The sequence below is a fragment of the Phasianus colchicus genome, chromosome 7 (genome assembly GCF_987193195.1).
Source record: "Phasianus colchicus chromosome 7, bPhaCol1.hap1.1, whole genome shotgun sequence".
NCBI lineage: Eukaryota > Metazoa > Chordata > Aves > Galliformes > Phasianidae > Phasianus > Phasianus colchicus.
Window position 1 is genome coordinate 20,806,870 of NC_143442.1, and position 17,490 is coordinate 20,824,359.

Sequence of the window (17,490 nt, forward strand, 5' to 3'; positions counted from 1 at the left end):
TTCACATAACTTTTCATATACAAATATTTCTATCAATTTAACATGTATCCAAGCCTTTTAAATATTAGGGCCTCAGTATAAGGCTAATTGGATGCAAACAGCATTTGTAAGTCCTTTTGTGACATCAGTTGTCCCATATTTGAAGCTAAATGTGCCTACTGCCATGCCTAATTGTTGATTTTCTATTAAATATTTTGCGTGTAAATACAGTGGTGGAAATTGAAGTTTAAACTTGCTTATTTGGGTATTCAGACCCAAACTGATACACATTATAAAGAAATAAACACTGTTTATTAATGCTGCAGAAATACTGCTGGTACATTAACCACACTATAATTATGAACGTCAAAAATAACATATGCCTCTGCATTAGCAGAGGCACTGTAAATGCACACTGTATGCACACAGACAAGAGACCAAGTTCGTAGAATTCAGGTCCATTATTACTTATAAGCAATGAAAGGAAGCTCTTTAACTCAATATATCACAAGAAGGGCCAAGTACATATTGAAAGTAATAAATAAACTCTCATGATATCCATACAGTGATTTGAGGTGCAGAGCTGGATACCTGATGTCTGATTCCACCTTCTGGGGTAACAGCCACCATGACTTCACACACAGCTCTGTGAGTGTGACCACTCATACATGCAATTAGGATGCTCAAAACCTAAGAACCCCTCACTCTGTTGTGCTTTTTCCTACACTGATGTCAGGTATTTTAACAGATGATGGAGAGGAGCCAAAGAACAAATCTCCCACCTCCATAAGCGTGTGCTTGTGCACATGTGGAAAGCTATCCGCCTCCTCACACATCCAAACTCACCAATCACTCACAAGGGAACTGATCCCATGTTTGCTTTGTGATGCAATTAACTAATGAAGGCGATTACCCCCGAGTCACCAAGAGATGGCTGTCACCACAAACCAGAAGAACTGGGAGCGAGAACACCAGAATGTTCTGATCCACTACCAATTTAAGAGCCATGATTCTGAGATAAAAACATTGCATGGTGTAGTAATAGACCTTCAGATGCGTGTACCTGAATTTGCTTGTTCAGCAACAGAAGGCTTCGTGTAACTTTTATTGATCTGCTGTATTGGACATACATTCTAATGTCCTTAATTGTCATCTCCACAAGTTGTCTGACAACAACTGCATTTGCAAACACACTTTCTGTATATCTTCTACTGCAAAAAGAATGCCAACATTGTCCCCTTAGATGATTCAGTCAGTGCTTTCAGGGAAATCTCTTGTTCTGGGAATCTCCTTGCTGGCAGTCTACCCAGAAAAACTTCAGAGATACCCTCAGATCTATGGCGCATACAAATTAATCCAAAAGTCAGTGGTACTTAAGGCTGTACAGTAATTCTAAAAGCAAAGACAAAACACAAGCTCTGAGGTGCTCAGCATTACCCACTCTTCAGAAAAGAGAAGACTCACTTAAGTCAAATTAAACCAATAGCACAAGCACTGGTCCTCACTCTACCATTCACATAAGAGAGCAGACATCTGCAAGAAGCAAGCATTTCCCAGGGAGATCTGTCCTGAAGATCTCACACGGGCAAATCTATCCCTAATGTGAATCTGACCTGGTATCTTTTTGTATGTAACGCATCCAAAATTCAGTTCTCAGAAGCAAGCATCAGGGCAAATCTCTCTCTCCTTGTACTGCACGAATGCATTTAAGAGAAATATGAGCTGCCTGCAGCTGGCTTAACTCCAGAATTAATTATCTGAGATTAGCAACCTGTACGAACATTGCTGATTTCAAGGAAATTCACTAAACAGGCTCCAAAACAAACTCATCAACAAGACTTTTCACACTGACAATGCTAGATAGCGCAAAGCGTTCTTCCCTCCTCCAAAATCACTAGAGAAAATTCAGACCAAGCATTCACTAGTAAGATGCCACCTAAGGGCTTGGGGTACTCCAAAAATGAAGCTGTCATTTTTAACTTTATCTTTCCTGTTTTTTGTTTTTGGTGGGGTTTTTTTGTTGGTTTTTTTTTTTTTTTTTTTTAGTTCATCTCCTTCCTTCCTTCTCCATGTCCCATTCCCAGAAATTCCTAACAATAAAGGCTATATCCTGTCAATTTTCAGTGGTTTTTGTTTGTTGGTTGATTTTCTACCTCACTCTTTTCTGTTGTTCACAGTTCGCAGCAGCATTTTTGCCATGACCTTTGTGCAGGATGGTTGCAGAAAAGGTTGTAGTTCACCAGTTAATTTCCAACAATATTTAGGCCACAGCAGTTAGGTGTGTGTGTTCAGAACACCCACTGACATCTCACAAGCAGATTCTGGTACCTCAGAACAGGAGCCAGGATCATTCACAAATTCATGTGCTCTGTAAGGATCTTCATCGTACCTGAGCCTCTCAAGTGCAGTGGAAGACTTCATTCCACAAATCAGAATTCGTTCAAGCAGAAAGTTTTCTTCAAGATAGAGGTTTCTTCCAGTTTTCTAGTGGAAAAAAAGAGGAAAAGATGAATTAGCAGTTTCCAATTAATTTTTGAGAAATTTAAGGGGTGCTTACTTTACACTACACAGCCAAAGAGCTGCTAGGCAAGAAAAGCTCGGGTCCTGAATGCCTAAATTGCTAGAAAGAAAATGATCAGTTTTGGCACCTTTATGTCCTTTTAATTCCCACCTACTGTAAGAACAAACAGTGCTGGGCAGCGTTCCAGAAAACACTGCTGAAACAAAGAAAGTATTATATAGAGGGCTCTAACTCCTACAAACACGAACCAAGACCCTGAGGTAAGTAATCTGTATTTATTCGTATGCTTGTCTGCTGAAGGAGCCTAACTTTTATGTTAGAAATTCCAAGACTTGAACTTCTGTCTGAGTTTATACTGGTAATATTCTGTTCATAGTCAAAATTGTATCAACTTCTAATATTGTCTTTAAGTCAGAAGAATGATCTTCATTTATGATTAAATCCAATGCATACGTAAGCGGCACTTACTGACATAAGCCTGCAGTGCCTTCTTTATTGAGCTGTCTTTCTAGAACAACAGAAAATAGACTGACTGAATTAAAATGACTGGAATATGCCCATATACACCATATACAGCTAACAATGTAATGCAGTTGCAGAATTCCATTAGGTATACAGAGGGAAGACAGAGGGAAGGTGCATTGATTCATAATTAGTCAAGCTTGCAGATGTTTTTTAACAGCTATCCAAAGTCGGTGAAAGAATGACCGTATATGTAAGTTTGCATTTCTCTATACTGTAATAGTATACTTTTGCAGCACACTGAATGGAAACACTAAGTATGTTTTACTTTTTTGACTGAAAGTATGCCAGACTAGTAGCTGTAAAACTGGTCAAGCGTTTATAATTTACACAAAATCACCATTTTATAATGCTCTATGGTGTTGGACCACTTTGGAAAGGCACTCACGAAGGCTGCTAGGCAAGAAGCATCCTCATCCCACATACACAGTGTCAGAGAATAGGTCATTTCAGGAGATTAGCAGCACCATTGTGTTCACACAGACACAGATAATCTATTTCTGTCACAAATAAGTATTTTTACATGATGTTAATCAGAGCAAAATTTCCTGAACTTCATTAAAGCTCACACTCGCAGACTTTTCACAAGACATAAGAAAATTCTTATTTACCCTTTGAGTGAAAGGAAAGCCTTCTGTGTATTTAACACACGTTTTATTTGTCTTTAAAATATATTCAGGCATTCCTGTGCAGTTTGTTGCTAATGCTTAATGAGCCAAATCCTATTACCTATTTGTCCACAGCTGTAAAATTCTCTATTGGCCTCTTCCTCAAACTGGAGGTTTCAACCCCAACTTACTAATAGCTGCCAGTGAAAAACAGTAGCTCCAAAGGCTCCCACAGTACAACCTCGAAGCCCGCTGTCCTTGCACCTTGCTTGTAACTGATAGGGAGTCTGAAGTCTGAATGGGAACACGCACAGGTGTGTAAGCAGTGTGAGAACCAGCCTCCAGTGCAGGTAGCCCTGTGAAGGACAAGGCAGGCAGGCATGCCAGCATCCTGATTCCGCCTCCATACAAAAGGTCAGATCAGGTGATCTCCAGGTCCTCTCCGCACTCTCAATTCTTTGCTCATGCTGTGACACCTGTAAGAAATCAATCAGCTAGGTAAGGCTGGGCTACAGGGAAATTCCAATGGAAAAATTATTTGCTATCAAAAAAGATAAAGAAACTCAAAACTACAAAATACTCTCTCAACTGCTGCTTCTCCTTATGTTGTATTTCTTCACACTTTTCTTTCCTGTGCTCTGCCTCAGGGGGTTCATCCCAACACACAGCCACAGGCTGCTGTGGGGCCCCACTATATGCTCCTGCTCTCATACTCAGAGGGGTGGATAGCCCTGCACATTGCATTCCCCGTTGGATGTCCGACTTGAGGGCATCGTGGACATCATCGTGATTGCAGGCATGAAAACCTGCTTATCAGGCAGACAGCAATCTCTTACATCAGCTGGAGATGCAGAAGTGCTTTCCAGAGAAGTCCCTTACAAGGAGCTCTGCAGTAACTCAGCATGGGAGCGAAGAAAACCAGTAGAAGACCTGGTGAGATTCACCATCCTCCTCCAAAAGCTCTTTTGCCAAGCATGCAGTCAGCAACTCCTTCCAAGGCTGCTCAGCCCCTGCCAAGACATAGCCACACAGTGTGCAGCAGCAACACTCAGCACTGCAATCCCAAGGGCAGAGGGGATAGGGCTGTGTGGTCAGCAGCACCTGGAGTGAATCCCCAGATTCTCCTTCCACACAGCCATGAGGACATTGCACAGTCTTCCCAGATCCCAGGGTGCTGCAAGCAGCATGTACACCACAACAGCAGTAGCATTAGGGCTAACTGAACTCTAAATCTGTTAAGACGCAGAAATATTAGACAAATACAGCACTGCTGGGAAATAAAAACTAAGAAGAAATTGCACTGTAACCAACCTTGAGTTCCTTCACACAAGGCAACTAAAGAAAGGACTCTCTACAGGCTATTTGGATGCCATATTTATGTTTAGTAAGAGGATCTGAAACCATAACTATGGTCACATGGAGATATCATATCTCAGTTATGTCAGAAATCACGCAGGAATATTTATTTTTGCAAAGGATACCAACGAACACCTATTGGTTTAAAAAGAGGATTCTAATACACAACAAAAGCTGTGACTCCAACAGTAAAACTAAAAAGAGCCCATGCCAAAAGCCTTAGCCAGAGATACTCCTAACATGGTCATGAATTTACATCCTGCCAGAAGCTCTTCCACTAAACATTTAGTGAAGCACATCTTTGGATCTTAATTTTCCCCAGATTTGATACCGAGTCGATCTGTAATAAATAAAATTTTCAGTGTTGAACATAACCGCCTTAGGCCCTGGAGTTCTATAATCACTGTATTTTTAAATTTCTTTAAAAATTCAATGCAGTTGTCAGATACATGCTCATTTTAGTTATGCATAGGTGGGTTTGCAGTGACATCAAATGTGCAATTAGCCCATTCCCAGGTGAACATTCTCTGCAGATATGTCACTGGAGAGTCCCTTTCACATCCCTGTCTATTTAGAGGTAGCAATAAACCAGTTGTCGCAGCCTTCACACTTCAAACAGATTTCTAAAGCTGTGCTTCAGCGATACTTTCCCATGCTCCAGCACTGGCGGTGCTGGAACATACACTGCTGAGGAAGGACCACGTGGATGGATATCCTGACACGGGGCTTCTCTTGGCAAAGGGACGTAGCAAGGATAACAACCAACACAGCAAAGTTTCCAATGAATTATTATGCTTTTAAAGGACAAGCAGTCAGACAGGCACTGGGAGTGAGATAAGTAATCCTGGTACCGACAGGGATAAAACTTCTCTAGAAGAAGTTGAACTCACTTGTTACTGAAGAAAATCTGCACGAGGTACCATTGCCACTGACAGAGTCAAAAAATGCCTAGGTCCAATCCTCCATCAGTACAGGTCAAAATGACCTGACTTTAGGGCAAATTCTGCAGTCCTCCACCCAGGTTCGCAGAGCTCCAGCAGACTAGTGCCAATTAACCTAGGAGAGCATCTCTCTTCACTTCAGCACACAGAAAGCATCACCGACCAATCAGTCATGCAAAGAATGGATTGTGCCCTCCTTTGGGTATTTCTCCCAGCACCCTCTCACAGATTTTGGTCGTATCTAGTGTAGAATTCCACTATAGCTTCCATGTCCTGCTGAAGGCTGTGCCACTCCATGGGTGCTCCCGTGCCAGCTGCCAGCACTCCTGGTGTTCAACACTGTGGGACGGACCGCAAGGCGCTCCCCGAGGCTTTACAACCAGTGAAAATCAGCACCAGCTTCGCAATTCTGGCACAACATGTCTTCCCTTTGAAGTCTGGTTGCTGGTTTTTACAGTTCTATTTTTAAAATGTATTAAAGATGTTTAAAAGTGGCAGGGACTTCCAATAAAAGCCATGTTGTCCAGAATCAGGATGCTGGTCCCAATTTAAACTGGCTGTTAAACAATAGTATATCCAAATAAAAGTGGTCTGATTTACAAAATACCTCAGACTGATTGAACGTTTATTATCCAATTTTCCTTTTTTCAGGTCTTCAGAGGTCATTCTCTCTTTATCTTGTTTTGTTTGTTTACCAAGCTTTCCACAGCTACCGCATGGAAAATGGATTCACTTACCATGTTTGAAAAGCTACTGTTAATGTGAAATACTAAAGCACAGCAAAGGAACGATGCTAACAAAAATTTAACATTTCTCTTGCCTACATGCACAATTTAAACAACAGCTTACAATGCCATCCCTGCTCTGTCTTCTGAAGCACAACCGGGATACAATGCAACCAGTTTCTGTTTTTTATCATCAGGCATTTGTATTTCCCATTGTAAACTGAACTCGTGTTTAAAACTTTATATCCATATCACGTTGGATTTTCTGTTCTGGAGAAATGAAGGAACATAGATGGGACAGCGGCTGGAGGAGAGCATCTCTCTAAGGAGGCACAGAGAAGATCCAGGGTCTGCCTGGAGTCCGCAGACCTTCGCCTGCGACTGACCTCCTGTTTCTGCTGCAGTCCTGGGTGAATCATTCCGCATCTCCATCTGTCTCATCTGTTTAGACTGAACTCCTCAGGGCAGGGTTTTTGTTTTCCTTTGTGTATTTATGCATCTATTTATGTTAGTTATTTTCTAACTCCAAAATTTAAGGTGATAATAGAAACTAGGAACAGTACATGAGTAAAAAATACAGCAGAACTATGTGCAAGGGGATTGAGGTTGATGATCCAGGAAACGTCAGCCTCTATAAATCTTTTGGCAAGATTTTCATCACCAAGGTTTGTATTTCCACGGTCTGTACACATATCTTGTAGCTATTTCCCAGCAACATGCAACTAAAACAGGCTTCCTGCCCTATCAAATCCCACCACATCACATAATTCTGCCATAAAATAAAGCTAAACATTAACATCCAAAAATTGACATTATTTTCTAAAATCTTTGGCAAGTAAATGTTATAAAAATCAAATGGAAATCTTATATCTAAGTAACTTCTATGGACTTTCTCTCCCATCAATACCTTTCCTATATAAATGGTAAAATATTGGTTTCCTGTTCCACAGACTGGAAAATGGGAGCAAAGGACAAGTAACGCAACCTGCCCAAGGTGACAAGCTGACTTGCACGTCCTTTGCAGTGGACCACACAGCTTGTCAGGCAAATTGCACTGTAACAGTGAAGTCATTAGACCTCCAAGATTCACGGTTAGCAAGCATTCCTAAAATTCTGATTAAACATTTTGTTTCCAAGTAGTTTTAAATTGGATGTGTCATTTTGTAAATGACAGATTGCTACTATACAGTAAGTGAGCGTTTTTTTAGTCTAGGACAGCAAATATTTGAATACATTGGCACCAAGCTTCAGATTATTCTTTCTACTGAACTCTTGCCAAAAAATGATGTATTTGCATCCTGCTTCTAGAAACATAAAATCTGCAAGTGGGTTTGGTTGTCTTTATGGATTACTAAAGTACCAAAAAATAGCATTAAATTGTCATTCCAATAAAACACTAAGCAAAGAAATACATTTTCGCAGAAGTACACGATTATCTGTCAAAACACAAAACTGAAAAAAAAAGGAATTTTGGCAAAAAAAATTACACATCTCAGGCTTCCAAAAAGGAAAAAAAAAAAAAAACAAAAAAAAAAACACACAAAACAAACCAAAATAATCAAAACCTACCAAACAGAAAAACACACACTAGCTATTAGTAAAATTGAACAGACGTGTGGAGGGACACTGCATATTTTATAGGATGGGTAACAACATTTAATATATTTGTGTAATTTACCTTTAGTTCCTGTTGATGTGTAGGGATGTCTTTAGAAGAGTGGGCTTTCACCTTCACACAACATACGTTAACTCAGAGACTCGGTCCTTTTCACTGTTTTTATCAGCTCAACTATCTGAAACCTATCACACCTCCATCACATTAAAGAAATCCAGAAAGCATGGAAGGAAAAAAAACCACCATTATTTGGACAGCTGAAGGGAGGATTTTTCTGGTTATTTCATTGGTAGCATAAAGGAGTTGAGAAAAGAAATCACAAAGATGCCAGCTTGTAAAGCAAAAGAGAGATTTGGAGAGTTAAACCGCTTTTTGTGAACAAGCATTCAGGCACATCTTTTCCATCTCTGGATGAGGACTGTGTAACACTCTATACTGAACACACACAAAAAAATCACTGAGAAACAGGCAGTAAGACACCTTTAGTGTAAAGGCCGCCAAAGAACAGCAGTCATGCTAGCCTCCAGTACTGCTATATTTTTCTATTCCTTCAGCAGAAAGTCCCACTGCAAAGCATGGCACGGCATATCAGGCAGGTTTCTGAGAAGCCCAAGCTGAGTAAGGATATGGCTGGTTGCAAACACATACGTAGTGTTAGCACAACTATATTATAAACTGGTTAAACTAAGCCATGACAACTGGAGGTACCTGTTGTGATCCAGGTGCTGTGATCACCTGTGTACCAGGTGATCTTCAGTGCCTAAACCTCATAATTTGGGTGATAGGTGTCCATCTGCTGTCATTTTCTGTTGTTGTACTCTGATTCTTCAACTTCTGGTTAATGATTGTAAGCAGAGATATGAAATTCTATCAACTATAAGAATGCTATATTAATTCTTTGGTAGTTTGAATATAGTCTTGGCAGTTCACCCACTGACAATCAAATTACATTCAGGGCTTAGAAAGTTTTTTCCTGTCACCTCTTCCCCAAGTAGTGACCATGATTCTGCCGTACTTGTTTCTTGGTGAGAAGGATCTGAATTGCTTCTAAATCTCACTTTTTATCTTCTTGTTTTAACTTTCATTTCTGAGAAAATGTAGAACAGGTGTAAAAGCAAGCCTCATCTCTATTAGACTAGATTCAATTATTAGATTGGAGAGACAAAGAATAACATAATGGAAAGAAGGGGCAATGTCTTGAACTTATCTGAGAAGAAATATACTTCAGGATCATTTTTATATTGGGAAGATAATTAGTCAGATATTTAAAGACTGTTTCTGAGATGCAGTAAATGCTACAGCTAACCTATCCTGTATAATGGTGCAGCTTCTGCTTCAAAAGCCAAACTAAAGAGTAGGCTAGAAGTACTAAATGAGAGACCTGAAGAATGTTGCTGGGGGAAGGAGTGACTGAACAGCAACTACTGATAAAATTAAGCTTTTATGTTAAGAAAGAACTCACTTAATTGATTAAATGCTAAAATACAAAAAGAAAAACAAGAAACTTACGAGCTTTGTTGAATAAGGAAGAGGTTTGCTTTAAATTCTACCCAACAGCAGATACAGATCTTCCTATTACAAAGGATCTCATGCCTATATTTCACTTCTGGAACCTCACAATTCCTGTACTTACTTCTATACGATGCTAAATCTTCACATTTACTTATGAATTGAGCCCCATTCTGTGCAGCACATCTATTTGTATGTCTTTGCATTGCAGTACTTCACCCAGACTACTCAACAACTTTTGAATTTGAACTTAATATTTGGACTAAAATCCTGCTATTTTCATTACTGTAGATTTATTTTTAACACTGAGTACGTTAGTCTGCACATCTTGCTTTAACCTACAAGCCACAGATCAAGGATAACACTGCTTCACCATTTACATTTTCAATGGGTTTTTGCAGTCGCTGCTACTATTGCTAATTTTTTTCCTTAACGTCAGAGCAAAAAAAGCAAAATCACAAATACATCATTACACTGAAAAAAAAATGCTTTTAAAAGCCTGACAAAAAGTGGTCCTCGAGGGGTGGCATGTTTTCTTTTGAGAATCTGCTGCTGTAAACTGGCTTCTGGAGCTCACTATCCACATGCAATCTTCCCGGCCTGTATGGGCAATCATAGCACTTCATTGTCCAGTGCTATCATTACAATATTGTTATCATCTGAGCTTGAGTCTGACACTTTCTCTAAGACCTTTCAAATAACCCCTTTACTAGGCTTCAGTACCAAACCATTCAGGGCAAATCTCTGCTTTGTGCTTGTCAGCCTTAATAGACTGGATGTCACTTCTGCCTGTACGAAGTGCCCGCTCTTCAGCTGTCAGTCAGTCCTTGTGGTGTCAGCCGAGAGCGTGGCTGGAGCCGCTGGATTAGAGGGTAGTTACCACAGCTGTCAGATTACTGACAACCTGACACCCACATCCCCAACTTCCTTTTGCTGCATTTGGTTTCCATCGAGCTCCTCGGACCTTTCTTAAGGTGGATCCATCTGCTCAAGTTAAACAATAAATGTTGTCACCGGCAGCCAAAGTTTTGCCCTTGCCTCCAACTGCTCTGTGGGACTGCTCTGCCTTCCTCAGACACACGCTGTCAAACACCATTTCTAAACTTTTGCTGATTTGCCTGTGGAGAAAATCAGTTTTCTCAAGCTTCTGTGTTAATGATGTTATTTCTACAAATTACACTTCTGCGTTTGGACATCTTTCAGCTGTTGATAACTACCTTTAGTCAAGTGAGCTGGGAAGTTTTAACCCACGTATATTTTGTATGTTCTGCCACCACAATCCTTCTCCAGTTCCACTCTCAAAGGGTTACAAAATAGGCAATTTTGTGAATAGCTTACAGTTTTCGGAAGTAGCATGCATTATAACAACTCTCTATAGAACTTGCCTTGTATTTCACATTCCACAGTTGATGTGTTTGTTTTTCCTATTCTTCACGTGTAAACTAGAACCAAGAATTTAAAATAGCTTTAAAATATCACTTAGGACATAATCATACTCACACACTTTGGCTACGTCTTCACTTTGAGGGACATCTCTTGAACTGAGCTGCTCATTCAGACTTGGTTACCTTGCTCTTTTACGTCCCTGGGGACATGGACTGCAGTTCCAAGCTAACCACAGCTCATTGAGGTAAATCTACACTCTGCCTCCCGCTGATCACAGCCAGCTAGAGAGTCAAAAGCAGTTTTCATCCTCTGTCTGGATTACAAGAAGAAATATCTATTTTAAATAATGCTTTTGGTAATGTTTCAGGGAAGTAAGGTGAAGAACATTGAGAACCACTCCAGTGGTGGAAAACAGCACACATCTGTCAAGACTGGTGGGAATTTGTACCTGTGCGTCCCTTGTAAAAATTTAAAATTTATCTTTTAAAAAGTTCAATTCTTCAACAATATTTTAAAGATATTGTAATTCAAGATAACTGAAACCTGTAATATAGCTCTGGCAACAATCTTTGTATCTAATTACGTGAAATTCTTGTGGAAACACTTCAATGCAGGAAAAGAGGCAGTCTCTCATTTGAACAAAATATTGTGAGTAGCCTACAGAAAAGGTTCTGAATTATCACAAGCACTGTTTTTTCCATTAAGTGTAGGTGTTACATAAGACAGATAGTTTGCAACGTGGGTGATTCAAGGCGATTTGTAAGGCTGTACAGCCTTACTTACTGAAACCCGAGCAAACGTTCTGCAAAATTTGGTCAGAGGGATTTTGTTCCCTCTTACTCCACCTCCAGCTCTATCAATGCCATAGGTACAGCAGTCCCCGTCTTGCTAGCTAGCTCTACCACGTGTGGTATTCAAACAGCTTTTTCAAGAGATCTTGAAATACTATGAAAATCCTTTGTTTCAGATGGAACCTGCGTGAGTCTAGCTCAATTTAATTTGCAATTCTTCTACAAGACTGCAAAGAGATATTTTTTAAATTAAAATTGCAAATTTAAACAAGATGGCTTATAATATAATGAACTTTACAGATATTCTATTAGCTCTTGAACAAACAAGACTGTTCCAAATTTAGAGATAAATTTGCTTTTTTCTTTAAATAGAAATCCCATTATGATGCATGAACTTTTCTACCTTTTTCAAATTTCTTCTCAGTGTTTTCCTTCTTATTACATTTCATGCTTGTGCAACTGTTGCCTTGGAAGGCAGACAGATGCAATTATGAATACTCCACGCCTCCTCTAACCTTGCTACCAGAAAGGTAGTGGTTCTTTTCCTGAAACCAGGAGCATGCTGTTGTGGCAGTCTGGGTGCAGAGCAGTCTACAGGAGCTCTTGCAGGACTTGGACAATACGAGCACACCCTGTGACAGCCATCCTCAGGGTTAGTGCTTCTCCGCACACATATGCCACAGTTACTATCAGGATGCAGATAATTATTGATGTAAGTCTTGATGGTCATCTATTTGCTAGAAGAGGAACTAGCAAATGCTGACAGTGTCAGAAGTTCAATATCTTACTAAGCTATTTTCATTAAGAAACAGATTGGGCTGCTATCAGTATGTTATACTGAAAGAAAAATAAGCAAGTAAACATAGGGTTTGCCATGCATGTTTTTCTGATTTGTACGAGCTGTCACCTCAAAACACATCACAGGAGTACTTGTCAAAGCCTGCCGTTATTTTTAAGTGCCATTATACTTCTTCCTAAGTTCCAGGCACTTCCCTTGGTTCTCCAATTTGAAGTTTAGCATATTGGAAACTGAGCCAATACTTTGTAAGAACTTCAGGATTTAGCCTCTTGATCTCATGATAAAAGATATAGCATTGACATTTCCCAGCCACGTTTCTGGAACAGAGCACTCCCTCATTAAATCAGTTACAGGAAAAGATAACAAGCACCTCCAAATTTGCAACAAGATTTCAAGAACATGCATGGGAATTGTTTTCTTTTGATGATGTCTGTTGCAATGAGCCAACTTTATTTAAATATACTTAAAATATTTATTTTAATTCTAGAGGTTCTCAAAACATTGCACCGTAATATATTTTTAAGTGAAATGAGGGTTATAAAAATGCATTATTAATCCAATTCAGCTGAACAACTGTCAGAAATGTCATACTTAAATCCATTTGCAGAAATTAATGCATAATATTACCCAGTAGATAGCAAGGCACAATTCACAGTAGTGGGTAAATCCCCGTTTGAACAGATGGGCTGAAATGTTGGGATAGCAAACTGACTAATTTGGGTACCTCCCAAGTAACCTCCATAACCATGGGTGTGCTGTTATTTTTCTGAATGCCAGGTACAGTTACAGAGCAAAATCCAGCAGCACTCCTCCATTCACTGTGTGCAGCACCTGGACATCATTCACTGATTTAACCAATCCAAGAGGTCTGCAAACAACAGCCTCACCTTCCTCTTCAAGATGCAACAAGGAGATGTCACATCTTAACATGCCACAGAATCTTCTTTAAACCAACTAGGGACAAGTCAGACCCAATGGGCGATGCATCCCTCTACTGCTCACCAACTTCCAGGGATTTCTGGCCTCTCTCCATCACGAGCTACACATGCACTCAAATCATTGCTGGTGAAAACTGCTACAATGCCTCATACCAGCAAACTAGGGTTCATCTGGAGACTGCTTGCATAAACTTCTCCTTAAAGAGCCCTTCATCAGGAAGGCTGCTTCTGTAGGCAACTACCTAATGCAAAACAGGGAAAAGAGTTAACCTTCTACAAATGTGGCAGTGCCAGAAATGGAAGTACATCACTTTTCCAGAAGTCTTTTGTGCCAGTACTATCTCCCAGCCAATGCTTTGCCCCTAAGAATTGGAAAACCTTGAGAAGTGATCTCCAACACCCCAGACCACTTGGGTCTCCTGATAATCTATGTGATTGCAAATCATACCTCAGCTTCAAAGCGAGCCCAAGGAGAAGCTTAACAAGAAACAATTCTGCTCAGCCCCTGGAAGAGGGGGGACTTGAAAAAAGTAGTTGTTTGGTGACAGTAAGCTCTGGATTTGTATTTTAGATCTAAAAAGAATGCTTTTGTTAACAGCATCTGCTGAACTCAGTAGTAAGTAATACTAAGCTGAGGTATCTTGGCTTATATAACTTCATTGCAAAGCCTACTATATATTTCTTTTAAGAACACTACTGGCAAGTATAACGTATTAACAGATTCCCTTCTAAATTTCTTTTTCTTTTTTTTTTTTTTTTAATAAAGGCTTGTGAGTTACAGAAGTGCAAAAAGTGCTTTAAACCTCTTAATTTGTTTTGTTTACTTCTATAGCTTAAAAAACAGCCAATTGTTTTTAATTGGTTTAAAAAAAATTGCTTGAGGCAGAAAACTAGAAAACCAGTCTTCTGTCTGGAGTAAATTTTTACAGCTGCCTTTTAAACCTCTGAAAATAGGGTTTATAATGGAAGTGCTGACACAACCTTATCTACAATATATCAGTGTGAACTGTACCGCTATAATAAGCAGTTATTATGTATGTGTAAAAATAATGAGAGCCAGTGTCTGAGGAGAGTTAATGTAAAATGCTAAGCAATTGTGGTTGGTTACACAGTATAGGTTAATATTCTTTCATATAGCTACACTTTTTCCCCTTTTGTCCTCCAGAACTCCTAATGAAAATTTTGATACCTGACGGTAATGATAAGCAGCCATTCACACGTCCTTTGTGTCAAGGCTGGAGCATTAATGCTTTCCTTCATATAACATTTTGCATAGCCTAAAGCATCTATTAAAATCCTTTGTAAAATTCATGAAACAAAAGTGGTGGGTTGAGTCTAGTGGGAGAGCAAGTAAGCTGCTTATTAGCAAAAAGTCAAAAACACAGGGCCAATTACAGATCTGAACAAGAAGGGCTACAGAACAGCACGGGGAGTAATTCTTTCTTCAGCCCAATGGGCTCAAGTGAGAGGCAACCTAGATAAAAATATAGCAAATATTCTAAGCAGTAATTAAACTAAAATGTTTGGAGTTAGAAACAGCTCTATAACAACTGAAGGATATGCTCAAGTAAAACAATTGTCTGGTCTCACATAGATGCTAAATTGGAAGGATTTAAGACTGCTCCCTAAAGGAACGACTAAGGGGTAGTCAAGAGGAGCTGTGAGCTCAGGAGATATGTAAAAAAAATCTGTTTGGTATTTCAAATGCTATAAATTAGATAAAAAATGAGCTTTTCTACTCAACAAGCAACATAAAACTGAATAAACCACAATAAGATTGCCCTTTTTCTGTTATAAACTTGACATTAAGCCTGTCATGTTCAATGACAGCCTAACAGACCTCATTCTTTACCCTTTGGAATTTGAAAGATTGGCAGATGTCATGATTTCCTTAACATAAAAGACCTTGCAGATAATGTTCACCACACATACTTTTAGTTTCATAACTTCTCTCCCCTACTTTCACATTCACTGTTTAAAATTTCCAAATAGAACTTGAATTTTTTCTCTGGTCAATAATGGTTTCTGACCCCGAGGAAAGTCTTTTATTGACAAAGAAAAAACATGACACGGGCAGCAGTTTTTATGATTTGCTTTACTATTCGAAACATGCCCTTACATTCATAATAATGAGCTGCTTTGCACAAAACAGCTCATTATTATGAACAGAGGGCTATAATATTGTTAAGTTCTTTGGAAAGCTGAGTCAAAGCAGAAATAGTTGAGGTTAGCTCTCAACTGGAAGCAGTTTTCCCTTTAAAACATCCCTCCTCCCCTTTAAAATCTTTTGAAAAAACACTAACGCTTATTTTTAAAAAACTGGAATGTGGCAAGAATCACAATCTGCATTTTCTAACACTTGCTCAGTAAACTTTGTGTGTTGTTATTCATTTACTTTTCAGTTTAAGAATTGTTCCAAGATGTTCTGTAAGCTGAGGTCGTTACGCGACTTCTTAGGGGGCCACTCTTTATTCCTGTGAATCTGAGAGCGAATTTAACACCTACTTAAACAAGGAAATCCTGCCCTATGCTTTTGCAGCCAAGCGCTATCAAAATGCAATGGAATTGCTGCATCCTAAGGTGGGAGGGAGGCAAAGGGGATATGCTGGGAACGTTGCAACCTGTCAGATCACATTACTGTTTATAAATATCTAAAGAGTGGGGAGTCAAATCTGTGGGGAGGGACTCTTCAGTGGTGAGCAGCAAAGGGGCAATGAGCAGAAACTGGAACACAGAAAGTTCCACACCACCACAGGGAAGAATTTCTTCACTGTCAGAGTGATGGAGCATTGGAATGGGCTGCCCAGAGAAGTTACAGTCTCCTTCTCTGGAGATATTCAAGACCTGTCTGGATGCCTACCTGTGTGACCTGCTATAGGGAACACGCTTTAGCAGGGTGTTGGACTCTAAGATCTCCAGAGGTTCCTTCCAACCCCTACAATCCTGCAATTCCCGTGTAGCCAAGCCATGTGCTTGCTCACCTGCTTCCAGGACAGAGAGCATTGCACTGTGTAGGAGGGATGCCATGGAGCAGCCTTTGGAAAGCAGCGTTAAGAGGAGATGCAGTAAGTGTCCTGTCTCCCAGGGTGGGACAGGATGTCATTCCTCCAGCTGTCCCTCAGGCTGCAGCCTCATGCTTGGGTCTTGCCCGATTTCACTCCGAATCAGTCTCCAGTCTCACACAAGCTCTCTGCAAATGAAATGCATTTGTCAGCATTGAGAGATGTCTTCTGTCAGACTACAGAAAGAAATGCATTCAACATTTGCAACTTCCCTTGTGATAGGTTTGGCCCTTAGGAAGTGCATCCAGCCCTGCCATCTGCTTGAGCCCAAGCAGACACCTGAGCCTACATCTAGAAACAGCCACAGCCCCCCAGCTTGCACACAAAGGCAACTACATAAACAGATCCTATCCTGCACCTCCACTGCATGCACATCTGTCTGCAACTATAGAAATGCTGTGGCTGGGAGGGACTTCAGGAGGTCACCTGGCCTAGCCCCTGCTGGGTCACCTCAAACAGGTTGCCCAGGGCCACATCCATGGCTTCTGAAGGCCTCTGAGGAGGAAACCCCACTGCCCCTGGGCAGTCTGTGCCAAGGCTCCAGCATCCGCACAGCGCAGAAGTGCTTCCTTGTGTAATACTGGCAGCTCGCTGGCATCTACCGCATTAGACAGGTAAAGACTTCATCCTGTTCCAGGACCAACACACCTTAGGGCAAGTTGTTGAGAAGGCCTTCATCTCTAATTTTGGTTAGCAAAAACTTTTTTGTTTTTAAATTCAGACTTACATGAGCTTATT

At 40.2% G+C, this 17,490-nt stretch overlaps 1 long non-coding RNA gene across 3 annotated transcripts in view; it reads right to left on the bottom strand.

Moving 5' to 3' along the window:
* Positions 1 to 2,015: 2,015 nt before the first annotated feature.
* The window catches only part of LOC149917259 (uncharacterized), an 84,958-nt gene continuing 69,483 nt past the window's right edge, over positions 2,016 to 17,490 (bottom strand). For 2 of the 3 annotated variants that reach the window (XR_016468030.1, XR_016468029.1), the window contains exons 6-9: positions 16,672 to 16,880; positions 8,331 to 8,461; positions 3,943 to 4,106; positions 2,016 to 2,463 (exon numbers count right to left, since the gene is read on the bottom strand). This is a non-coding gene — a long non-coding RNA (uncharacterized LOC149917259). Of the gene's footprint in view, positions 2,464 to 3,942; positions 4,107 to 8,330; positions 8,462 to 13,312; positions 13,933 to 16,671; positions 16,881 to 17,490 lie in introns of those variants that run through there. The other variant, XR_016468031.1, reaches the window with a different exon arrangement.